This window comes from Xenopus laevis, chromosome 2S, assembly GCF_017654675.1.
Source record: "Xenopus laevis strain J_2021 chromosome 2S, Xenopus_laevis_v10.1, whole genome shotgun sequence".
Classification (NCBI taxonomy): Eukaryota; Metazoa; Chordata; class Amphibia; order Anura; family Pipidae; genus Xenopus; species Xenopus laevis.
The window spans coordinates 58250785-58278450 of NC_054374.1; the positions used below are offsets into that span (position 1 = coordinate 58250785).

General features: G+C 38.4%; 1 long non-coding RNA gene across 2 annotated transcripts; it reads left to right on the forward strand.

Annotated features, from left to right (window-relative positions):
• LOC121400540 lies at positions 1-27344 on the forward strand. 2 transcript variants are annotated; one of them, XR_005965801.1, is made up of 4 exons: positions 1-47; positions 7748-7908; positions 21751-21825; positions 24646-27344. It is a non-coding gene; the product is annotated as an uncharacterized LOC121400540 (long non-coding RNA). The 2 variants fall into 2 exon arrangements; XR_005965802.1 differs by lacking the exons at positions 1-47; positions 7748-7908 and adding an exon at positions 7921-8077 and having other exon boundaries at positions 20799-21825.
• Positions 27345-27666: the final 322 nt, after the last annotated feature.

Sequence of the window (27666 nt, forward strand, 5' to 3'; positions counted from 1 at the left end):
CCAGTTCCCATGTGCAGGACTAAGAGAATGTTCCTATTATCTTTCAGGTAGTAATCCTTAGTTTAATGTTTTACAAACTTGTTAAAAACTGTTTATATGCCACTGCAAAGTAGTTTAATACTATCTACAGCACACACAGCCTGCAGTGAGCTACAGCAGACAGACAGTTACACCTGCAGAATCAGTGCACATGTTGCACAGTAGTTTATGCTGATTATAGATCCTTTATGTTGTCTCATATAAAGAATATTGTTTTATGAAAGCCACACTATGATATTTATAGAATTGCTATGTTATTTGTATTTCCAGAACAGTATTGTTAAAACAGCATAATGTTATATGACCTGTATACTGATTTGTTTGTATAGTATATATATGTTTATTTAGTTTAGAAACTTTTACTTGATGCACCAGTTCCCATGTGCAGGACTAAGAGAATGTTCCTATTGTCTTTCAGCTCCCTGCAATAAATGCAATTACTTCTCTCTTACCCTACCCTCGCACTCTGAATTCATTTTCATATGTGCAACACCCGTGTATATTTGTTTTTTGCATCAGACATTAAATGAGATTGCATTATGGTCACTATTGCCCAGGTTCAATTATTTGCACATTTGCCATATGTTCTGGGTCATTATAAAGCATTAGATCCAGTATAGCATTTTGTCTGGTTGACTCAACAACCTGTGCCATAAAATTTTCATGCAACAAGTTTACAAACTTGCTCCCATTAACAGCCCTGGTAGTAAAGTTGATCCAGTCAATATCTGGGTTATTAAAATCTATTAATGCTTTCCCCAAACTACCAGACTTTTATATTTGCATCAGGAGATTAGCCTCCTCCTCACTTACATGAGGGGGTCTACACCATACTCCTATAGTTAATTTGCTGGACCCTCTACAATCAGGGAAACGCTCAACCCATAAGGCTTGTCCCTTCATTTTCTAACATCACCTCTACCTTTATGCAGTATTAGCTTTTAATCCCTGCCTAACATACAGACATACCCCTCCTCCTTTTCTATTGCCTCTGTCTGTCTGCTACTGTTATTCCCCATGTGTCTCGCCGTCTACTGCCTTACTACAGTCTCGGAAGGGACAAACTTCCCCCAAATGCACTCCCTGGTCTCCTCTCCTGTGTGGTCGTTTACTGAAGAGAAGCATAAGCGAAAGAAAGCATAGGGAAAGAAGACATAGACTGTGGTTCCCTAAAAAAGTTTTATTAATTCACTTTTTAAAATCCCTTGTTAAATAAATGAATACAAAATTTGCAATAAAACTCAATGTGTTCCAAGGGCATGCTAATTGATAACACTTGGCAAACACTTATAGTTCATCAGAAAATACAATGGTCACTTCAAAACATAATTCAAAGCAATCTCAATGTTTAACCCTGCAGGTGTTAGATTCTTTAATGTATTAATTCAGTAAGTCTCTGATACTTTTTGATACTTTTTGCATGCCATCTCCTCCTCTACAGTTAGAGTGCTTTACACTGATACCCATGAATGTTAGTCCTTTTGAGTCACTACCATGTTTATTCTTGAAATGAGCTGATAAACTGTGGCTACTGAGACCCTTTTTAATATTATATATATGTTCCCTAATTCTCACGTATAACGGTCTGCAAGTTATTTCCACATACTGCAGACCACATGGACATTGGAGAAGCAGTAACATCAGAAATAAAGGTATCACGTTTTTAGTCCTCTACATATATTATAGGCTAAACATTTCTTGCATCTGAAAAGCCTGACATTCCATTCTTCAATCAGTTTTGTTGTCCTGAGTCCCTATTGTTAGGCAGCTTGGGACAAGAATGTTTTAATGGACTCCATTCTCATGTACACAATAAATGGTCCATATACCAGCATAAATGGGAAGTCTTTAAAATGCTGGTTAATAAATATACTTGTCAGTATATTCCACTTGTAAGCAAGGAACGTCGTTGCAAAGCAAAACCTTTTTGGTTTAATAGAAGCGTTGGTGTTGAGGGTAAGAAAAGACGTGCTTTTAATGCTTTCAAGTTAGCTGGTACAGCCGAAAAATTTATAAGGTACAAGGAGGCCAATAAATCATGCAAAGAAGCTATAAGGCAAGCTAAAATTGCTATAGAAAAGGATATTGCAGCAAGCAGTAAAAAAAATCCAAAATTATTTTTTAAATATGTTAATAGTAAAAAAATGAAGCAGGAAGGGGTGGGACCCTTACTATCAGAGGGGGGTCAGCTGGTTGATGAAAACAAAATAAAAGCGCAGATTCTGAACTCATATTTTTCATCTGTCTACACAAATGAGGAACCAATAAGTGAAGGTTTCCTTCTTAACAGTCCCAATTCTAGTAATACAACTAATGATGCATGGTTCACATATGAATAAATTCAAAAGAGACTAGAACATGTTAAGATTAACAATGGAAATGCAAAAAGAATGGAGTAATCAGCACCTTCCACCTATCAGCAAACACAATTGGTGTGCAGGGTCAAGTGATATATAGTGAACAATTAATAGAGAGTAAAGAATGACCCCTAAATTGCACCTTCCCAATTATTATTCCATGAATCCCATGAACACAAGGTAAAACTTAACCTTTATTGGTATATTGTTAAAATAGCACCAAGGGTGAAGAATCAAAAAAGATTAAAATTACAACCAGGAGGAGCACATTGTAGCTGAATTATGCAGTGTGTCCCAGATGCTTGAAAAACGATCGTATTCAATACTGAAAGGATCCCATGAGAAGCATCACATTAAGGATTCACTGCATTCAGTCTTGTGAATCCAAAAAAAGCCCATGGTGATTACCCAAGGGGTTAATTGACTGAGGGGCGCAAAGATCTGCAGTTTACAACAGTTAAATAGAATTGGAATGCAGATACCAATTAAATCGGCCCAAATCCTTGCAAGGAATATGCCTAATAGAACGGGCAATATAAGGTTAAAGAGCCTGTCTGAGCGAATGAGATGGTCGGCGTTACATTCTTCCACTGTTAGCAGAGATACTATGTTTCCAACGGAAGGATCCGTTACAGAACAATTAGCAGCAACTAACTGAATTAGCAGCACGAGTAACTCCCTGCCTGGTTGAGCTAAAAAAGTAACAGGCGCCTGACGCGCGTTTCGCTCGCTCGGCGAGCTTTATTTATGATTGCCTTTGATAAAGCTCGCCGAGCGAGCGAAACGCGCGCCAGGCGCCTGTTACTTTTTTAGCTCAACCAGGCAGGGAGTTACTCGTGCTGCTAATTCAGTTAGTTGCTGCTAATTGTTCTGTAACGGATCCTTCCGTTGGAAACATAGTATCTCTGGGGGTGCAGTTAAGGTGTCTGACTCAATAGCACCATATCTGCTAACAGTGGAAGAATGTAACGCCGACCATCTCATTCGCTCAGACAGGCTCTTTAACCTTATATTGCCCGTTCTATTAGGCATATTCCTTGCAAGGATTTGGGCCGATTTAATTGGTATCTGCATTCCAATTCTATTTAACTGTTGTAAACTGCAGATCTTTGCGCCCCTCAGTCAATTAACCCCTTGGGTAATCACCATGGGCTTTTTTTGGATTCACAAGACTGAATGCAGTGAATCCTTAATGTGATGCTTCTCATGGGATCCTTTCAGTATTGAATACGATCGTTTTTCAAGCATCTGGGACACACTGCATAATTCAGCTACAATGTGCTCCTCCTGGTTGTAATTTTAATCTTTTTTGATTCTTCACCCTTGGTGCTATTTTAACAATATACCAATAAAGGTTAAGTTTTACCTTGTGTTCATGGGATTCATGGAATAATAATTGGGAAGGTGCAATTTAGGGGTCATTCTTTACTCTCTATTAATTGTTCATGATTAACAATGGTCCAGGGCCAGATGGTATTCATCCCAGGGTAATTAGCGAGCTTAGCTCTGTGATTGCCAAACCTCTTTACTTAATTTTTCAGGATTCATTGAGATCTGGCATAGTGCCGAGAGACTGGCGAATTGCTAATGTGGTGCCTCTATTCAAAAAAGGATCCCGTTCTCAGCCTCAAAACTATAGGCCAGTTAGTCTGACGTCAGTGGTAGGAAAGCTTTTTGAAGGGTTAATAAAGGATAAGATACTGGACTTCATAGCAAATCATAATACTATGAGTTTGTGCCAGCATGGTTTTATGCGTAATAGATCTTGCCAGACTAACTTAATTTCTTTTTATGAGAATGTAAGTAGAGACCTCGATTCTGGGAGGCAGTGGATGTGATTTACTTAGACTTTGCTAAAGCATTTGATACAGTGCCACACAAACGGTTACTGGTTAAATTAAGGAATGTTGGCCTGGAACATAGTATTTGTACCTGGATAGAGAACTGGCTAAAAGATAGACTACAAAGAGTGGTGGTAAATGGAACATTTTCTAATTGGACCAGTGTTGTTAGTGGAGTACCGCAGGGCTCTGTACTAGGTCCCTTGCTTTTCAACTTGTTTATTAATGACCTAGAGGTGGGCATTGAAAGTACTGTTTCTATTTTTGCAGATGATACTAAATTGTGCAGAACTATAGGTTCCATGCAGGATGCTGCCACTTTGCAAAGTGATTTGTCTAAACTGTAAAACTGGGCAGCAAACTGGAAAATGAGGTTCAATGTTGATAAATGCAAGGTTATGCACTTTGGCAAAAATAATATAAATGCAAGTTATAAACTAAATGGCAGTGTGTTGGGAGTTTCCTTAAATGAGAAGGATCTAGGGGTCTTTGTAGATAACACGTTGTCTAATTCTGGGCAGTGTCATTCTGTGGCTACTAAAGCAAATAAAGTTCTGTCTTGCATAAAAAAGGGCATTAACTCAAGGGATGAAAACATAATTATGCCTCTTTATAGGTCCCTGGTAAGGCCTCATCTGGAGTATGCAGTTCAGTCCTTAAGAGGGATATAAATGAGCTGGAGAGAGTGCAGAGACGTGCAACTAAATTGGTTAGAGGGACGGAAGACTTAAATTATGAGGGTAGACTGTCAAGGTTGGGGTTGTTTTCTCTGGAAAAAAGGCGCTTGCGAGGGGACATGATTACACTTTACAAGTACATTTGAGGACATTATAGACAAATGGCAGGGGACCTTTTTACCCATAAAGAGGATCACCGTACCAGAGGCCACCCCTTTAGACTAGAAGAAAAGAACTTTCATTTGAAGCAACGTAGGGGGTTCTTCACAGTCAGGACAGTGAGGTTGTGGAATGCACTGCCGGGTGATGTTGTGATGGCTGATTCAGTTAATGCCTTTAAGAATGGCTTGGATGATTTTTTGGACAGACATAATATCAAAGACTATTGTGATACTAAGCTCTATAGTTAGTATAGGTATAGGTATGGGTAGATAGAATTTAATTAAAAGTAGGGAGGGGTGTATGTATGGATGCTGGGTTTTCATTTGGAGGGGTTGAACTTGATGGACTTTGTCTTTTTTCAACCCAATTTAACTATGTAACTATATTGCGTAATACAGAATATCTCTTTAGTGTTAATTGTTAATCCTCGTCCTTGATATATCATCCTCTCTCTGGCTGTATGTAGTAATAAAAGGTTTTCTTTTACTTTCTCCCAACTGTCTCTTTCTTTCTTTTTTCAGCAGAACCTATCTATCTATATTATCCACTTATTTGCCTCGGTAACAGCTCACTCACTGTATCCTAATATGGACCTTATGAACCCACCAGATTGGTATTGAGATTGGCTCCATCAGCAGTAACCTGTCATATACATATATACACTCATACACCATTGAGACTAAGTATTTAGAGCAAGTTAAATGGCAAGAATACTTTATTACTGCAAAATTCTTGTTCTAAGCTGCCTAACTATAGAGACTGGAGCAACAAAATTGGTTGAAGAAAGATATGATGGGCTTTTTTCAGATACAAGAATTTTTTTTTGCCTGCAATACATGTACAGGGCTAAAAACAAGGTTGATACATTTATTTCTAGTGTTACTGGCAATGAATACAAATTGAAACATTTATTAATTGTAAAACCAAATATGTGGTATATCTTTTCCAACGACCATGTGGTCTGCAGTATGGGAGAAGAACTTGCAGGCTGCTATACATGAGAATTAGGGAACATATATATAATATTAAAAAGAGTCTCAGTAGCCACAGTGTATTAGCTCATTTCAAGGATAAACATGGTAGTGACCCGAAAGGACTTACATTTATGGGTATCAGTGTAAAGCACTTGAACTGGAGCAGAGCCAGATTACCCACAAGGGGCCCAGTCTGGGGTGGATGGTGCTGGCAACACAGACCTGGGTCATTTACTGTCATCACCCTGACAAGCCAGAGAACAGTGGCTGCAATGAAACGGTTACTTCTCAGAGGGTAGAGTTGCAGCTCTCCTTTTCCCAGTAACAGCTTCACAGTACAGAGTAGCGCACTATTCAGGCCCCTGACTCAGTGTGTGACCATGGGTCCCATAAAACCAATAGTTCAGCCAGAAGCAGGGAGAGAGAGATGCAACAGATTTTGTGACAGACCCACCACTCCATTTTGAAATAGATTGCAGCAAAAGGAGAAGGGCAGCCAGCAGAAGAGAGAACATGAGGTAAAGGAGACAGGAGAAAAAAAAACCTGTGCATAAGTGAAGACAGTAACATTAGTACAAGGGGAAAAGAAGGTTGGGGCATACTAAAAAAAGAATGTGAATGAGGTAGGAAAAGGAGACAGAAAGTGAAATGACTAATTATCTTGGAGCTAAGTAGTGATAAAAAAATTGAGGTCACAAGTTGGTGATTTAGAAACGTTTGTGATGATGTGGAAACACCCTGCTATGAGTTATGAGGTATTTATACATGAAATTGCCACTGTGCCACCCTGCTATGAGTTGTGGGGTAAATTATACATGAAATTGCCACTGTGTCATCCTGCTGTGAGTTCTGGGGGGTATTTACACATGGACAGGGGCGTAACTACAGAGGAAGCAGACCCTGCGGCTGCAGCGGGGCCCAAGAGGCATAGGGGGCCCCATAAGGCTCTAATTAATTAGGAATTTTAATATATATTGTTAATACAGGGCAGCCACTGGATATTTTGGGAGCCCTAAAATTATTTTGCTGTGGGGCCCAGTAACATCTAGTTACGCCACTGCACATGGAATTACCTCTGTGTCATCCCGTTATGAATTCTCGGAGTATTTATACATGGAATGGCCACTGTTGAATCCTACTGTTAGTTCTGGGGGTATTTATACATGGAGTTGCCACTGTGTCATCCTGCTATGAGTTTTAGGGGTATTTTACATGAATTGCCCCTGCTTTCATTCAGTGTTTTATGGATATTCCAAATGAAATTGATAACCCTGCATGCATCAATTTTATTTTGCCTGAGCATGATGAGATTTGTGCTTTAGAGAAAGCTGAAACAAATGCTAATCTGTGTATATTTTCAGTGAGGAATGGTTTATTAAGATGAATCTCCAAAAGTGTATGCGGTCAAAAAATTAGCAGTGGCACATCATGCATGCTGCTTTTTGACCCTGGCCCCAGGTTTCACTCTTAGTCTGACAGTAACTGAGGTGATTGCTATCCTCTAGCTGTGCAGCACTTGTAAAGGTGTGGGCCCCAAAAGCATTACCCTGCCTAAGGCCCCATCTAGTCTTAATCCGACTCTGAACTGGAATAGTGGGAGATGATGTGCAAAAAGAATCACAAGAAGAGACAAGAAGATTTATACATTAAAGACTCTAACCCCCAACATTGAGATTGATTTGAATTGTTTTTTTAAGTGACCGCAGCACAGGAGCAGAGACCAGGGAGTGCATTTGTAGGAAGATTGTGCCATCTGAGACAATGTAGTAAGGAAGCAGACGGCAAGACACACGGGGAGTAATAGACGGCAATGAAAGATTGGAGGCATTTTGATGAGACTAAGAATCGCATATGGAATGTGAGTAGGACTGAATTTATTAGTGATATTGGGCTGGCTTGTACACACTATTGTGTTTTCCTCTCTTTGAGAAAGGTTTGGTTATGTATGCTGGAGTACAAGAGGGGGAACAAAGCTGGAAGTGGTGAGAAAGGCTTTGTGCAGACATGCTGTATTTTGCAAGAAAATGGTTAGTAAGATTTTAATTGGTATTGCCTGCTTTATCGCTATTTCTAATTTACTAAACTAGTATGCAAATTTCTTTTTCTTTGAGGGCTTCTCAGGATCATTAAGGAGGACTTTGGCAACATGAACTTGCTCTTAATATTCAAAAAGACTGTGCTCAATAATCTTAATACATTAATGCCTTTTTAAATGTGGTGACCTTTCCTATGATTTGCCACATTGTCTCTTAAATAATCGTTGTTTGGTTGTATACTGTTGTATATCACATTTTTAAAAAAAACCTTTGAAAACAAGTAATTAACTATATTTACATTATTACCTATGTCTTCCAAGTTCACTGACCCTTGATGGATGACTAAATACTTCCGCATATAATTCTCATAAAATAGGATAAACAATTAAGGGTAGATTTATCAAGGGTCGAATTTCGAGGGTTAAGAAACCCTCAAATTCAACCCTAGAAGTAAAATTCTTTGAATTTGAATATCGAATTCGAAGGATTATAGCAGAAAAGCTTTGATTGATCGAATAAAAACCGCTCGATCGATTTTCGAATGATTTTTATTCAATCAAAAAAAACTTAGAAAAGTGCTCTGGAAGTTCCCCATAGGCTAACATTGCACTTTGGTAGGTTTAAAGTGGCGAAGTATGAAGTCAAAGTTTTTTTTAAAGAGACAGTACTTCGAATGGTCGAAGGGTCGAATAGTTGAACGATTTTTACTTCGAATACATCATCATACAATCTAATTTGACCAATTCGATGGTCGAAATACCCAAAAAAATACTTTTTTTGCATTCAAATTATTCACTCAAGCCTAGTAAATCTGCCCCTTAGGGTCATTTATGACTATAGGGTGCAAGTACAAGAGCACTAATAGGAACACTCTTGGTGCTCATTTCAGGACCACCTGCACTGCTCTCTTCACTGAGCACTAGATTTTTCATCCAGTGCAGAGAGTAGCAGACTACTGGAGTGGATGGTGTTAGGAAAGGTAAGTAGCAGCAATATGGGAAAAGTATTAAATGCATGTTGCAATATAATAATTGGCTTGTGCCTGTTTTTTGTAGCTTGCACCCAGCCCTTCTGCTTTTATATTAGCCATATAAACTTTTCAAAAGTAGCATGTGGCAAGTTCCCGCAAAGCAATTGTTAGGAAAGAAAAAGTATCTTAAAGAAAATTACTTTTCTTTTAGCAGGAAAAACAAAAGCAGTTTTCTTCCTGAAAACAGTTTAAAACACAAAATAGCTTTCTTCAGCAGTGATAGTGTAGCAGCACCACCACAATTTAGTGTTTATTTTGAGCAAGTAGACAATGACTCCACACCAATAAGTACATTGTAAATATATTGAGTATTGATCAATGGATTGTTACAATAAATGGTTAAAAATTAACTTTATTTAAAGTATAAAACATTATTTATAATATTTACAGTTACTGCTTATTTATAAAGTCAACATTATTGTTACCACCAGAGCAATAGAATAGAGATCACATGCTGTCTTCACCCAGGCTGCTCCTGTTTTTGCAGGTGAGTTTCTATCAGAGGACACAATGATGTATGATTAATTATGGACTAGGGTTTATTTCGGAATGGCAGTGGTCAAAGGATCTCTCCTTTGACTACTGCCATTCCAGATTGCAATTTCTTTTGTTAAGCAATATAACAAACCGCAAATTGTACAGAACCTTGGAGCAGGGAAGGCTATCAAATGTATCTGGAAATATATTCCTGTGTTCCTTTAATAACAGTTCAGTGATGTGATCAGTATGATTAGTAAGAATGGTGAGGGGTTCATTGGACTGGAACAAGGATGAGGCAGAGCACACTCTTCAAGCTTTTCAGAAGATAACCCGGTGCACAGAGTAAAGGGGTACGGCAATCCCCATACAGATACTTCCAGTAAAGATACACTGGCACACTAGGCAATTGCAGTGCAGGGTGACCCCTTGCTGTTTATTTGGGGGCAACCCCCTTTCTCAAGCATACAAAAGTGACCCATGTGCAGACAATATAAAGTTAAAACAATTAAGGTAATTAACATACAGAATAGAGAACGACACCCTCCAACTCTCCCATCAAATGTGTAGTCCAATCCCACCAGAGTATGGTAATACTTAAAATTTAAAGTCCAATCCAAAAAACTGTTCAGTAAAAAGTGACATATAATAGTCAGTGAATGTGTCCTACTGTGTAAAAAGATTTAATCATTCCGGCTTGTTACATCAAAGCTGGTTTGCTAGAAAAATGTTAAAAACAGATACAAACAATATATAGTAACAAAGCAATGGCTAAAAGCTTTACAAAAGATTAAAAGATAAAAATGTAACTAATTTCTAGCCACAAACTAACCCTGCTAAAGACAAAATATTTTTATTTTTACCTGTCCCTGGAGTCTACAAGCTTTTCCTCATCTGAAAGGAAGCAGGAAAAAATCATTAATATATATAACAGATAGATTAAACACGCATTATTCTCAGCATGCTTTATAAATAACAAGACAGATTGTATTCTTCGTTTAATCCCCTTGGACTCCTGGATTGGAGTAACCAAATCCAGTAGCCCACAATTTCTGCATGGAAAAGTGCCATTAAGATTCGACCTCACGGGAAAGTTTCCCCTTTGTACTTCTTGACTGCGTGATTTAATCAAGTCTCCAATATTTTTCCCACATTTGTATGAAAACAAAGGAGGTTGTTGGAATAAATGTCCATATTTGGCGTCAGAACTCAAAATACCCCAATACTTTAAAATTATCTTACGATATACTTTAGCATTGCTGTCATACACCGAGATATATGTTAATCTCTGTGGTTTATCGGGAGATATAGGTTTTTTTAGAGAGTAACTGTCTTCTGGGCAACTTTTTAACCTCTTCCCTAAATGATTCCAGGTTAACCCTTTCGTAACCTTTTTCAACAAATTTATCTAACATTTTATTGGACTCTGTTTCATATAAATCCTCACTAGATGTGATGCGTTTAACCCTTAAAAATTGGCTTTTGGGCAATTAATGAGCCCAGGTGGATGGTAGGATGTAGATTTCAACAGATTGTTCCCATCAGTCGGTTTAGTGTAAACTGTGGTTACAAATTTTCCATCAATATGCATAACCTTTACCAAAAAATGCATTTCAGTAGCATTCATCTCCATTGTGAATTTAATGGTTAATATGCTATTCAAATATGTAAGAAACTCATCCAAGGCTTCTCTAGACCCAGTCCACAAGAAAAACGTGTCATCAACATAGCGCATGTAGGCCTGAATGTGTTGGGAAAAAGACGTATTGGAAAAGATAAAGGTCTGCACCCATGGCACAGCCTTGCAATTGTATGTAAAAATCCTTTTCAAATTGGAAGTAATTTTTTTAATAAAACGCATTCCAATAAATTACATATAAAGCTTATCATGTGATTGGAAAGAGAACCTTTAGTCAGATATGAGCGAATGCTCTCTATTCCTTCCTGATGGGGAATTGATGTGTAAAGATCTTTTACATCTAATGAACACAACCAAAATTCTCCTGCTGGTATACTGATACTTTCTAATCTATTCAAAAGTCTATAGTATCATGTAGACAGGGTTGTAAAGTATTTAAAACTTCCTGTAAAAATGTGTCGATGTATATGGCAATCGGTTGCCAAATTGACCCCACATTAGATACTATGGGTCGACCTGGTGGTTTAGTAGAATGTTTGTGTATCTTGGGAAGAAAATAAATATTGGGTACTTTGGGATTAGCAGTGACCAATAATTCATGAACCTCATCACTTATTATTCCTTCCATTACCATAGAATGCAAAAAAATATTTAATTTGTTTCTCAACTTAAACGTGGGGTCAGAGTTTAACAATTTGTAATGATTGTTATTATCCAATTGGCGTTTAGCTTCCGCTCTGTAATCACTGGTGTTTAGTAAAACCTTGCCCCACCTTTATCAGCTTTCATAATGGTAATATTTTTATTTTGTTGCAATGAACTTAATGTAGACTTCTCATTTGCAGACATATTATTTATATGTTTTGTTAGGGGGTTATGTTGCGCATGATTCATTTCTGAGGTAACCACTGATTCAAAAGCATCGATACATGGGTAGTTCCCGGGGCATAAAATTGCTTTTTACCCCCAATTTTCCTTTCAATGCCATCAACTTGGTATCCCCTTCCTTGGACATTCCTTGGGTTCATTGGCCCATCTAGTACATGCCGCCACCCACTGGGTTCACAATTGCCAGTGCTATAATTTCTCTCAGCAGGGGAGAGTTTCTGAGAGAATAAGGCACAGGGATAAAAAAGGGCCTTGAACATCAGTTCATTGAGACAGAATGGCACCTACTCCCATATAGAGGTGTCCAGCTCAACAAAGGACTAGTAATATCTGGGTAGATTAAAATGGGAGCTGAAGGCAAGTTTTGTTAACTCAAAGGCCTTTTGAACTTCAAAAGATAAGACTTATTCTTGAATTTCTTCAGCGCACTGCCAAACTTTGAAATAGACTGGTGCTTCTTTCCTCAAAAGACTTCACCGCAAGTCTTCAACATAAATGGTTCAATCGGATGAATGAGGAGAGCAATCCAAACAGCAGAATACCTGCTACAATGTGATTTATCTGCAAATACAAACACAAAACACTGAACACTGAAAGTAAAAAAATCTGGCATAACAACACCACTCCGCCAACGAATAACTTAAGCTTTAAAGAAAAAGCAGCATTACGCTCATTAAAAAAACAATAATGCAATTATTATTCGTAAAGCGGACAAAGGTGGAAGTACAGTGGTTCTAGATAGACAAAGTATAATGCTGAAGCTTATAAGCAGCTTAATTCACCTGGACACTATGCAAAGGTGGGACATGACCCTACTTTTGAAATTAAAATGTATATAGACCTAATGATAGAGGAGGCGTGGCAAAATAAAATAATTAACAATGTGGAAAAATTATTTTTAATGACAGACAATCCTAGGATTCCAGTGCTGTATCTTTTGCCCAAAGTACAAGGGTCAGCACTGGAACCCCTGTCAATTTTTACTGATTGTTTTCTCCAGAAGGAGGTTCAGAAAATCAGTGTTTGTTTACAAGATACTACAGACCTTCTGGTCAGGCTAAATGCAATAGATGCAATTCCTCCTGACCTTGTACTTTGTGGGATAGATGTATAAAGTCAATATCTTTCCATTCCCCACAATGAAGGTATGGCCTGTATTGAAGAAGTGTTACTAGAAAGTAATTTATCACATCAAAAAAAAAAATTCTTACTAGATTGCCTTAACATTGTGTTAACTAAAAACGATTTTGCTTTTGAAAATGAATTTTACTGGCAGACGCAAAGTACATCGATGGGGGCCACAGCGGCCCCTTCTTATGCAATCCTCTTTGTACACCATCTTGAGAAACAGTTTTTCCTTAAAGGAAACCTGTCACTTTTTTGTTGACAGTAGGACTGTTATTAAATAGTTAACAAAACTTACATATTTCCGTCTTTTTCTAAATAAATGTAATTAAGGCAGGGTTTTAAAATTGTGCACGAGACTCCAAAGTCCCGACTTTCTGAAAGTCGGGCGCAAAGCCTCATGGGAAAAACTGTAGCTGGCTGAAATCTCGTGAGATTTTTGCTGCTCGTTGGTACTGTGCGATGCGTGCTAACCAGCTATACAAATAAAGTTTTGCTTGTTGCGGCGGGGCGCGGGGTATGATGGGTACCCTCCACTGCAGGGATTCCGTGTGGCGTAGCTATGACGCCTGTTAGTTACCCGGAAAGGAATCCTAAAGAAAGGCATGTGTTAGGGGACAGCGCTTGTTTTATTGCCACGCACCGGACGGCAAATGTTTATGGGTAAGTAGGGAGCTTAGTCTTTCTGTCCGGCCAGTGTCACTCAAGGCTCCATGCTGCTGGAGATGTGTCCCGACTCCGGTGTATTGGCACTTCGTGTTGTGTTTCTAGAGCCGGGGCTGTGCATACCTCCCAACTGTCCCTCCCTGTTCATCACGGAGGGAAATGCCTGTTGAATGCTGTGCGTGTGTGCTGGAACTGTGCGTGCACTGTGAGTAACTGCTTGGCTTGGAGGAGGGGTGGATTTAGGGAGGCTGCAGCCGGCAAACTCTACTGTGTCAGTTACAGATCGAGTGTGTGAGTTGTGTGTGTCTGTCTGTCTGTCTGTCTGTATGTGTGTCACTGTGTGTCTTTATATGTGTGTCTATATGTGTCACTGTGTGTCTGTATGTGTGTGTCTGTCTGTCTGTATATGTGTCACTGTGTGTGTGTATGTGTGTCACTGTGTGTCTCTGTATGTGTGTATCTGTCTGTATATGTGTCACTGTGTCTGTCTGTATATGTGTCACTGTGTCTGTCTGTATATGTGTCACTGTGTCTGTATGTGTGTGTCTGTCTGTATATGTGTCACTGTGTCTGTCTGTATATGTGTCACTGTGTCTGTCTGTATATGTGTCACTGTGTCTGTCTGTATATGTGTCACTGTGTCTGTCTGTATATGTGTCACTGTGTCTGTCTGTATGTGTGTCACTGTGTCTGTCTGTATGTGCGTGTCTGTCTGTATATGTGTCACTGTGTCTGTCTGTATGTGTGTCACTGTGTCTGTCTGTATGTGCGTGTCTGTCTGTATATGTGTCACTGTGTCTGTCTGTATATGTGTCACTGTGTCTGTCTGTATGTGTGTGTCTGTCTGTATATGTGTCACTGTGTCTGTCTGTATATGTGTCACTGTGTCTGTCTGTATATGTGTCACTGTGTGTCTGTCTGTATGTGTGTCACTGTGTGTCTGTCTGTATGTGTGTCACTGTGTGTCTGTCTGTATGTGTCACTGTGTCTGTCTGTATGTGTGTCACTGTGTCTGTCTGTATGTGTGTCACTGTGTGTGTCTCAGAAACGGAACTAGAGGGGGGCGGGCCCTGGTACAGGACGCGCAGCCGGGCCCCCCTCCGTACACCCAGAACTGGCCGGGGAACATGCGGCGCGCGGACTGCCGGGGGGCCCTGAGGGGGTGCGGGCCCTGGCCCGCTCGCACCCCCTGCTCCCCCGGTAGTTCCGCCCCTGGTGTGTCTGTATGTGTGGACTTTGGCTTAATTGTTACAGTTGAATGTGCCCATAATTAACTGGCCCAGCGGTTTCCCGCTGCTTTAGACTATCACTTTATTGTCACTACGGTGCGACTTGGTGCAAGGAATCGTGTACTAGACTCCGAGTAGGACCCTTCCATAATACCCCCTGTTAATTGCTGCAAGGCTAAAGTCATCCTTGGAAGCAAATGACAATACTCTCCCTGTCCTAGTTACTCTGCATCTCCTGCTTTTTGTTTATTATTCTGCCTTGCTATAGCATACCCCCAGCAGCTTGTAAGTGTCATAAGTGCATTGCATTGATGAACATGGTAATTAGGGGGTGTGGCCACAAAATGGGCGTGGCCACAAACAATTTACCTGCGCTACGCGCGCCGCAACTTTTTGTCCCTCTTTTCATTTACAAAATGTTGGGAGGTATGTAGGACAGTGAGAGTGGATCTTAACGCAGGGGACTATGCAGTGTTTCAGTGGCCCCTGTCTGTACAATAAGCGTGCCACAGGTAGGTGCTTCAGGCCACAACTTTCATTTTGCTGCACTGTTGAACCTAAGACTTTGGCCTCTGTCAGTGTCATGCCCAAGGTCACCATGGCCTTTATTATGGCCTTTATTTGCATGCCAAGTGTTAATGGACAGGGTTTTTACAGGGAAGCCATAACAGCCTCTGAGGCATCAGTCATTCCTTCAGTGTAGCGTTTAATGACCAGATAATAAGAATGGCCAGTACCTCAGTGTTAGGCCTCTCATATTAACAAGATAGGTGATGACTCTAGGACTCAGACTTAAATTGTTTTAGCAATTATGAATAAACTGCTTACTTCCCCCCAGGCATCTAATGTAGAAATAAAAAACATGCCAACCTCAGGTTATTTCAATCAGGTACCCTCTGTCAGGGACCATAAAAAAAATTGTGTAAAATCTAAGAAAATTGAAAATCATGGAAGTGCGTTATATATTGTGGGACCACAAAAAAATGGCGTGGAAAAGGAAAACTTAAAATTAGGACATGTAAAATTGAGCTTTTTCTGTATAATGAAATTAATTTGCCCTTTAAAGACTCTGACTGATTTTAAAATAGAATTATGCTTGAGAAGCCCTATTAACTGATGAGTTTTGAAAACAAAATGTCTGTGTAGCCTTTTTACTGTGGTGTAGGCAGGATCTGGGGGTGGGGCTTGGGGGGGCGGGATGGAGTGGGCAGGACCAGGGGGCCCAGAAAATTTTGATGTACGGGGCCCCGTGATTTCTGATGGCAGCCCTGCAGCCAAGCACTAATTTTACTCTACCTTCCTGACAGGTTTCTAATATGACTGATAGCACCGCACTGTTCCTCCCGCATATCGCTTGATTTCGCTTCTGAAGTTGAATGGCTCCATTTTGATTTGCGCATAGCCTTCTCTGACCTCCTGAATAGGAGCTGCAAACTTTCCCTTTGCATCCCCCTCACTGTCTCTTCTGATGGATGGTGAAAGCTTTCCCTTGCATCCCCCTCCATGTGCCTTTCCGAAGAAGTTATGTCTAAAGTTGAGAGCTTTGGTTTTCTTTGCGCATAACCCTTTATGAACCTTGCGAACAGGAGCTGAAAGCTCTCCCTTCACATCCCCTTCACTGTCCCTTCCAAATGGAGTGTTACAGAGTAGAAGTTGAAGGCTCAGTTCCCCTCTACATATTACAGTAAGTAATGTGGAATGCGGTGGGTGAACGAGCAGGGAGAAATGAGGAAATTCTGTAAAGATATGGACTTTGAACATGGCATTGCAGAACAGAAGGATAAAAGGACATTGAGGGGTACTGGAAAGCAGTGTTTTGGGTAGTAGCATATAAATAATTTGCATTGCTGCACTTCCCCTCTGCATTTTTGACTTTTTAAACCCCCAGCAGCACAAAAATCTACCTCTGAGCAGCACATAGCTGTAACACTGCTGAGGGAACACCTATCCTGCTAAAACACGAAAAATTACAATGCAATATAATGGCTAGATTGATTAATACATACAGAAACACCAGTACGGAAAAACTTTATTCACCATCTGAATTTTTTTTTTAAAAAGTACCAACCAGGAGTTAAGCAAATACTATAACTTTCAAAGCACTGAACATCTTCAATAAATATATGTTGGAAAGTTGCTTAGAATGATGTTTTCTTTTATTAGGGACATTTTTATTTTGGGGTTGACTTTAAGCTAAAGGCAAATTTGCACTTGGGCAGTAACCCATAGCAACCAATCAGTGACTGGCTTTTTACAGGCAGCTGCAAGTTGAACAATGAAATCAAATTGGTTATTGCACAGTTGCAGATTTGCCCAGTGTTTATAAATGAGCCCCAAGGTCTACACATTCTTAGTAGGTTTTAACGTTTTGGTTTGAGATATTTAGTAGTAGCCCACACAATGTGCTAATACAGAAGATGTTTGAAACAATCCTAATAGAATATCAAGTCCTGGTGTAACATGAGTGGTGCATAGCATGTCTATCACAAATACTCTACGACTTTAGCATGCATGAGATTTGGCAGTTTGGCTCAGCCCACACACAGAAAACAAAGGGGTCCTGTTTCAAGATGGCAGCACCTATGAAACACTTTTTGCATGTAGGATATTTTCTAATCCGTTTCAAATATAGACAAAAACAGTTGACTAAAGGGTTTAACTAAGGAAGGAAAGATATATATTACTCATGTCTCAAGGTGACAGGTCCTCTTTAATAAGGAACCTTACCATAACTTTATTAATGCATATTACAGATATGTGGACGACATTCTCATTCTTTGGTCTGGGACCACTGAATTGTTAGATAGTTTGTTGAGGGAAGCAAATAAAAGGCACAACACCATTTACACATGAGTGGTCTAAATCAGTCATCAATTTTTTGGATATTAAGATCAGTCTGTCTTATGGTCAATTGCATACTGATTTATATCGGAAATCTGTGGACAAGAATAATCTGCTACATGCAAAAAGTTTTCATAGCCACAGAGTAACAAGAGTGATCCCAAAAGGCCAATTTATACGGGCTAAAATAATCACTTCAAGGCCCTACAAATACGATGAAGCAAAGGGTGCTTTAACAAAAAGATTTGAATAAAGGGGTTATAGGCCTGAAAAGATTGATAAAGCTGTAGAAGAAGTGGAATTACTCCCACGGGAGAGTTTTATGTCCAAGAAAGTGAAAACAGGAAAGGATCAAAAGCTAAAGTTTGTGTCTACATTCAACCACAATAGTGGTAAGATGGAACAAACTATTAAGAAATATTGGCCACTGTTACAAGCAGATAAACAATTTGGGCACCTCTTTACTCAATTACCCCTGTTCTGTTACAAAAAAGGCCAGTCAATTAAGAACATACTTTGCCCCTCAGATACGAGGTTATCCTTGGTAAACCCAAAACTGGAACTTTACCATGTCTCGGCTGTAATTGTTGCACATCGATTATAAAAGGCAACACAATTAACCATCCCACAAAAGGCTATGAGATTAAAATAAAAACATATGCCACCTGTAATACCACCCATGCAGAGTATTTGCTTAAATGCCTGTGTGGCTTGGGATATGTGGGACAAACAAAAAGGGTAATAAAAATCTGCATCCAAGAACATGTAGGGGTAATATTAGGAACTACAAGATGAATACACAGATAGATACACCAGTATCGAGGCATTTTGTGGAGTGTAAACACAACCCTATGTAATTAAAATGGTGCGTTTTAGACAAACCTTTACCAGATAGAAGAGGGGGAAATAGGCTAAAAAAACTAATATAACTTGAGGGAAAATGGATTAAAAAGATGAATACCCTCACCCCTGATGGAATAAATGATTCTTGGAGCTTAAAACCATATCTTTGATGCTAGATCATGGGTACGATGATCTGAATACTTATTAGCTGGTTTTTGTTCTCTAAGTAGAGCAATTAGATGCTGCTAACGACGCTAGAGTCGGTATAATTTAAAATAACTTAAATGAAAAATTGCTATAGAGCTTCTATTTTAAAATTTGCTACCCTACTCTCTGTTTCTTAGAATGTTTCATTAAGCCAAGGTAGGCACCTAGCTGTGCAGTGCTGAGGCGTCATATCAGTGAATCGCTTTATTTATTTTTAGGATGGGAATTGGCGATATGGCAATGGACTGGATATGCCATGATATAAGAACTGGTTAATGTTGCAGAACTTTTATATCGATTTCTGACATGGTATTTATATGTCACAACACAGAGATACTTGGGTGCATATGCAAATTAGGATTCGGTTCGGCCTGGCAGAAGGGTTTGGCCGGATCCGAATCCTGCTGAAAAAGGCAGAATCCTTGACGAATCCCGGATACGGTGCATCCCTAGTTTTTTATGCCACGATATACCATTTTAATGCTGATATTATTCGCTTGTATTGAAGCTTTTTATTCCCACTTATTATTGTATTTCTTAAAGTCACTGTTGGATGCACTTTAACTGTGGAACATGATACTTTGAACTTCCACCTTGAAAATAAGGGGTGGGATTTAAACAGGATATGCTTAAAAAGTCACTTTGTTTCTATTTTTGTTACACTTGATAAAGGGCATGCGTGGCCCGAAACATGTTGTGTATGTAGTTGCAAATAAATCACATTATAGCAGGTATTCTGCTGTTTGGATTGCTCTCCTGATTCATCCGAATGAACCATTCAAGAGATAAGACTTTGAAATCTTATCGGTTGAGGGTCTAATAGGAGCTACTGTTTGATTTGAGAGAACCCCTGATAAAATTCCAGTAGAAATTGGCAAAATCCAAGTCTGGATAGGGTAAACTGTTGCAAGGACAAACTGTCTGTAATTTGCCTGGGGCTAGGGTTTGACATGTAGTTGTCAGGAACACTGTGGGGCACATTCACTTAGTTCGAGTGAAGGAATGGAATAAAAAAAACTTCAAATTTCGAAAATTTATTTTGGCTACTTCGACCATCGAATTGGCTACTTCGACCTTCGACTACGACTTTGATTTTGAATCGAATGATTTGAACTAAAAATCGTTCGACTATTCGACCATTTGATAGTCGAAGTACTGTCTCTTTAAAAAAAACTTCGACCCCCTACTTCGCCATCTAAAGCCTACTGAACCGCAATGTTAGCCTATGGGGAAGGTCCCCATAGGCTTTGTAAGTTTTTTTTGGTCGAAGAAAAATCGTTTGATCGATGGATTAAAATCTTTCGAATCAAAAGATTCGAAGGATTTAATTGTTCGATCGAACTAATTGCGCTAAATCCTTTGACTTCGATATTCGAAGTCGAAGGATTTACCTTCAGCAGTCGAATATCGAGGGTTAATTAACCCTTGATATTCGACCATATGTAAATCTGCCCCTGTATGTACTTACAAGCTCCTGCATTTATCTTGTGAGACACTGGGGGCTTTTAGAAGTGCAGCACATCAGTATGCATCCAGCTTCTCTCCCTGCTACTCTCTTCTTTACATCTACCTCATTTACAACTTGTGCTTGTCATCAAGCAATAAGGGGCCTTTATAAGCCTGCTCCTTGCTTGATCATACTGTATAAGTTATTGAGCCTGATTTAGCCGCTAATTCTTGTAATTCTTCCTGTGGTTCATGTGTTCCCTGCCTGGTTTCTTTGTCCCCTGATTGGTTCCTTGTTCCTCTTCTCCTGTTTGCACCCAGTACCTGATTCCTGCTGCTGTGGGTTACCCTGGTTTGACCTCCGATTTTTCGACCTTGTATGGAATCAACCTGTCTGCTGCCAGCCCCGACCTTTTTGCCAATTACTGGACTTTCCCTTGTCTATCGTTAGCCTCACCACAGGCCTGTATTGGAACTTGTTGTCATTCATTAAACATCTGTTTCTGCTCACTATCCAGCCAGTAATGGGTTAATCTTGGGTTACTCAACACAACGACTTCTACCTGCCAGTCACTCACCAGTCGGCAAACCTGACAGTGGTGCAACAAATAGACAGAGGGACGGAGGAAGACCCAGCAGTCTTAGTCTTAAATGCTAGGAAAAAAGCTAAGAACAAGAAGGGAATAATCTCAGCAATATTTCCTGTGCCATGAGCAATGTTAAGAAGGCAGAGAGTGCTTAGGGAGGTTAATGTATGGCTAAGAGATTGGTGTAGGGTGGAGGGTTTTGGGTTTCTGGAGAACTGGGCTGATTTTTCAAGAAGCTGCTATACTTAGTTTCAGAGGGGCAGGGACAATATAAAAGAAGGAGGGGCATATAAGCCAATATAAGGGAAGAAATAATGGTGGAAAATAATGGAGCTTAAGCTTTATGGGTGGAGCTTTTTGCAGATTGTAAACAGTCCAGCATATTAATTGTAGAGGTATGGTAATGTAAAGAGGAAGTGGCTTAGCTCCAATTGCAAAAAGAAGGGAGAATGAGACCCAGCTAGGGCCGAGATGATTTTAGGCAGTGCCACCCCCTCAAACAGGAATGTTTCCTAGTACCTCGCTGCCCCAGCCCGCCATGCCATAACAATGGTGGGCTACCTAGTGGTGGGAAAAAGAGGGGTGAACTAGCGGCGGAACCAGGGGGCAGGTTTCAGGTAAATGTGTACTTAAGGAGTGGAAAAGTAAAGTTCAGTCAGACTCACTTTTGTTTATTGTTTCTGCAGGACAGGCCCAAAAGATTCTGGGAGGAGTGGGAGAGTTCTGTGCAGATCACCATCCCCAGGCAGCTCAAGATTAAGGTAGGTTTCTCCACACAGGGAAGGAGCCTTACAAGAAAGTCCAGGAAGGATGCGAGCGGCATAAGAGGGATCAACAACAAGTGGGCAGATCAGCTGGGCAGGCAGAAGATTCCAGGGAATGGTCTTTGGATCAAGAAATCTTCCAGTGAATAGTCAGGAAGTGGGGTGTTCCCCATACAGACCTAATTGTCACCTGGCAAAATCACAAGGATGAGCATCTTCGAGTATCTATTTGGAGAGAACTAGGCAATGGAGGTTTTTTTGGTGAAAAAACTTGTATCAAATTCGATTCAAAATCTATTCGAGTTTTTTTAAACTCCCATGAACTCGAAATTCGACCCTTGATAAATCTGCCCTATATATTTTTTTCACAGCAGTTCATCATTATATACTATAGTATTTCCATTTATGTCATATTATTGCTAGAATCATTATTTTCTATTTGTGTGCATTGCTGCAGTTTATCTCTGTGGTATTGATATTTAGTACAGTATTGCCTGTGGCCATTTGGCATTGTTACAATAATTACTATCATACCCTTTTACTGTAATTTGCAATATTACTGGGCACATTTATTAAAGTTTGAGAGCATAAAATCGAGATTTATCAAAGTGATCTCACAGATGGTAGAGATATTCGAATAAGTCTGTGGATAAACTCCAAACTTAAATGTTTATTCTCGAATGACGATGTTGAATATTAAATCGAAAATATTTGATATTTAACAAAATTAATTTGACTTTTGGAAGCAAACTTTTACTTTGCAAGGTTTTGTTTGCCAATGTCCCTGGTAGACTATGAAAATTCTATAAAAGTTCAAAAACTTTGATTTGGATATGTATGCATATATGTATGTATATTTTTATTTGCATGGCTCTACTTGAAGTTAAAGCACTGTACAACAGAACAATAAATTAGTAGAAACAGGTAATTGCAATAATGTGTTCATATAAGTACAAAAATACAATACACAAATATAGTTACAATACATATTAAGTGCTTATTGTCAAGGAGACAGGAGCTCCTTGCCTCATAGAGCTTACAGTCTAAATAGGAGGGTAATGTCCAGACACAGTTTGGGGGGATATTAAATGCTGTAGGTTACAGCAGGTGATACTTCCATACAAATGCCAGTTTCCAGTTCAGGTGGCTCATACACAGACTGACCTAAAGCAAATCTCAGACATGGAATTTTGCTGACTTAAAAATGATTCTCTGCAAACAACTTATGCCTACTAACTATCAGGAAATCTGTGCAGAAGGGAAGGTGGTATTTTTCACCCTAAAATGCTCAGGATGTAAATGTTCTCACACATGCACTTCCATAAGGTTCTAACCAAGGTCATCCATCCATCCATGTTCACAATTATTCCCCTTTATTCCAATAATGGGGTCATCATTTTATGGAGTGTTAAATGGGAGCTTTATTATTCACATTTATTAATCTCCCAAAGTTTTAGGGAGTCATGTGACAGACCTAGGACTAGGCCGAAACGTCAGCCGCCAATATGATAATTAATTAAATTTTTTAAAAATACTTAAGACCTGACTTTGACGAGTTGTGCCGGCTTCCAGACTACTTTATATATATATATATATATATATATATATATATATATATATATATATATATATATATATATATATATATATATATATATATATATATATAGTGAATAAAGTACCCCCTCTTGTAAAATATAAGGATATTATTAGTTACCGAGGAGTTTCATGACCATATAAAAACACGAGGCCGAAGGCCGAGTGTTTTTATACAGGTCATGGAACTCCGAGGTAACTTCTAATATCCTCATATTTTACAACTGGGGGTACTTTATTTATTATAATACACAAATTTTAGTGAGTCATGTGACAGAAATGACATCACTACTCACCGTTTATAACTGATGACATCACTACTCACTGTTTATAAGGATATAATTTACATGATATTCATGGCTTTTGTGTATTTTATATATATATAGATATAGATATAGATATATATATAGATATATATATATATATATATATGTGTGTTTCCTTGACCAAAGTTCCAGAGGAACTGAAACCTTCATGCAATAAACCAATACTATTGTTGAAGCAGAAACTTGAAGTGCAGATGTCCTTGGTGTCCTGTAAAATTTCCCAAATATATATTATATAAATAATATATATATATACACACACACACACACACAACCGGAAGATGACACACGGCTTCAAAAGTATGCTTAGGTGCAAGTTAAAAATATCGTATCATATCCAAGAAGTCCAGCAACACTGGGACTTTTGTTCAAGGCCTTGAGAAAGGTCCCAAAGCGGACCAAAACTTCACGTTGGCTGTAGATATGCTCACATAAATACAAGTCTTTTTTTGCACAAAAGTCCCAGTGTTGTTGGACTTCTTGGATAAGATACGATATTTTTAACTTGCACCTAAGCATACTTTTGAAGCGGTGTGTCATCTTCTGGTTGTATATATATATATATATATATTTATATAATATATATTTGAGGAAATTTTACAGGACACCAAGGACATCTGTACATCAAGTTTCTGCTTCAACAATAGTTTCGGTTTATTGCATGAAGGTTTCAGTTCCTCTCTGGAACTTTGGTCAAGGAAACACGTATATATATATATATAAATGTCATTAGTCAGGGTAAAAGTGCTGTGTGCATGAGTCTGTATATTTTAAAAATTCATATTACACATCAATCATAATTCTTTGTTGATGAATTTATAATATGTAACCGTTTAGAGTCAATGTATCAGTCTCCACTAACTATTGTTAATCTTGTTAAATTTGTTTCTTTCAGACATAAGCACAAAAATGCCTAACTGCATAGTACACGGTTGTCATCACCGTACTGGACAAAAGGATAAATTCTCAAATGTCACACTCCATAAATTTCCAAACAACATTACTGCAATAACCAATTGGTTAAAACAAACTGCACAGTATGGAGACAATTTGGAGTCTGAGGCAGAAAAAATGTTTCAAGCAGCCAAAACTGCTAGATATAGAATGTGTTCATTGCACTTTAGTGATGATTCTTTTATCATGCACGGATCCCAAAGAGTACTCAATCCTAAAGCTGTACCTACCATTTTTGAAAATCAACCGACTACTGTTTCACTGCAATGGAAGCTGTACCTTTCCAAAGCCAGAAAAGAAGAAGAGTAGATGATGAAGTACCTTCAACCTCTCACTCATATCAGAAATATGATCACAATTGCAACCCAAACCGAATCCAAATTTTTTGTTGATGCAAATACTACTACAAGCGATACATTTTTTGGAATTGATCAATCAAGTGGTTCTGATAATCCAATGAAAACTCTTGAAATTGGTATACAAACAGGGGATGATTCTCTGCCTGCAGAACCTTGGCGAATACATTCAGACCATGCATATCCGGTTTCATTTTCAACACCTATAGAACTAGTCCAACATGTTGTTACTACTGGACCGATATCAACTGAACAGAACCTTGGAGATTCTACTGTTCATGAAGATCCCAATGTGTGTGTAGATCTTGATAGCTCAATTAGTAGTATTAAAGCTATCGACACCAGTTTCGAAGAAGAAAAGAACCTTCCTTTTATGAACCAGAGGAAAGTGTTACCTTTACAGAGGAAGAATCAACATTTACTGAAAATAAAGAAGAAATACATCAGCGACGTTTTATAGTATTTGAACAATCCCTGGACCAACTATTTTACTTAATAAAATGTCAACATAACTGTGATCCAAAGTGTCAAGCTCCCATAATTGATGTTGAAAAAAAAATATATGAAACCATGGTTGAGGCACAGTTAACCTGTCTGTCTGGACATACCTCTTTCGTGTGGAATTCACAACCTATGGCTGGTCAGATATCAATTGGGAATGTATCATTAGCATGTGCGATTTTACTCAGCGGTTCATCATTTACCAAAGTAAAAGAAATGTTTCAGTTGATCGCCATTCCATTTTATTCTCATACTACTTACTACACCTATCAAAAACGATACGTTTTCCCTGCAATCGACTTGTGTTGGATCAACGAACAGGAATCTTTGAAAGAAGACATCATGGATAAAGCTGTAGTATTGGCCGGTGATGGCCAATTTGACAGTCCGGGACATTGTGCAAAATACTGCACATATTCCATGATGGACATCATCACCAAGAAAATTGTTGATTTCAATATACAATAAGTTGGACCAGGTAAGAAAGCTGGTGAAATGGAAAAAATAGCATTTGAAGAAAGTCTTCAGAAACTGACAAATAAAGGGGTAAACATTAAAATATTGGCAACAGACCGTCATTCAAGTATTAGAAAATTCATGCAGACGAAATCAGAAACCATTAATCATCAATTTGATGTATGGCACATCTGTAAGAGTCTGGTAAAGAAACTCACTGCTGCGAGCAAAACAATAAATTTTAAAGGATTGAATCCATAACAAATCACTTGTGGTGGTGTTCACAAACATGTGATCAGAATGTTGAAAATTTGTTAGATAAGTGGAGATCATTGTTATTTCACATTGCAAATAAACACACATTCAAACAACTAAAAACCTACAAAAAATGCCAGCACAAAAGGTTAACTGCCGCTCAAAAAAAGATAAAAAGTGGATAACTCCATCTCATCCAGTTTACAGCACTTTAGTTGGTATCCTGAAAAACTAATTTTTAATCAAAGACATTTTACAAATTGAGAAATTCTCACACTGGAGACCTTGAAAACTTCCACAGTAAGGTGCTAAAGTACCGGCCAAAAAGGATTGCATTTAAAATGGACTCAATGCACGCGTGAACCATGCTGTCAGTGCTCTCTCATAACAAGAATGTGAATCGCAAACAGGCTACCATTCATTGTTCCAAAAAATCTGCTCTAAATGTTGGGGAAAAGAGGTACAAAATAGTTTTCCGAAGCAAAAGAAGGAATGGGTAGCAAAACCGATTTTTGAGGAAGTCACTGATTCACATTTGTGCGACTTAATTTCCGATGCAGGCAAAATATTAAAAGGCGAGATTGTTCACCGTTGGGAGTCTCGAAGCAAGGGATTACCCAAAAACATTGCTTCAAAAATAAGGCCTGAGAAATCTGTTGCAATAGCACAGCGTCAATCAAGATTTGGAATATAAGATTTGGCTTCAATAACAACTATATGTAAAAAGAAAATATATTTTGAACAAAAAAACTTATAATTATCTTTCATGTTTGTTTTTATAACAAATATTCTATCTTAATTCGTGAAATTTGTTACCACAACAAATAATCCTTTATTGTTTATGTATTTATGCATATAAGTTTTGCATTGCTACACTTTTCCCCATATGTAATAAAAGGCACTAAGTTTAACCAGTAGCAGTAACCCATATCACCTATAAGATGTTTGCTTTGAAACTGGTACTGTTAAGTTCAACCTACTGATTGCCTGCTATGGGATTCTGCTCCTGGGCAAACTTAGTTCTTTTATTACTTTACACCCTAAAAGTGTAAAAAAAAATTCTAGATATAATTTTAAAAGTGTAAAACATTTAAGAACATTTAAAAAATTGATGTATTCAAAACATTATTATACACAATTGAAATAAAAAAGATACACTAAAATATTAAATGTTTTTGTTTTTTATTTAATAAATATTAATGTATAACTGTAAATATTTTTACACAAATAAAGCTAAACAATAAATAACATAAATATAGCATATTATATAAATACTGTTGCTCTGTAATGACAACATAAAATTTACAACAGAGGGAATTTTTTTTAACAAATACGATATCTGGAAAAAATATTTTCTAGAACAACAAATCTAGTAATATCATTTCCTCAGCATA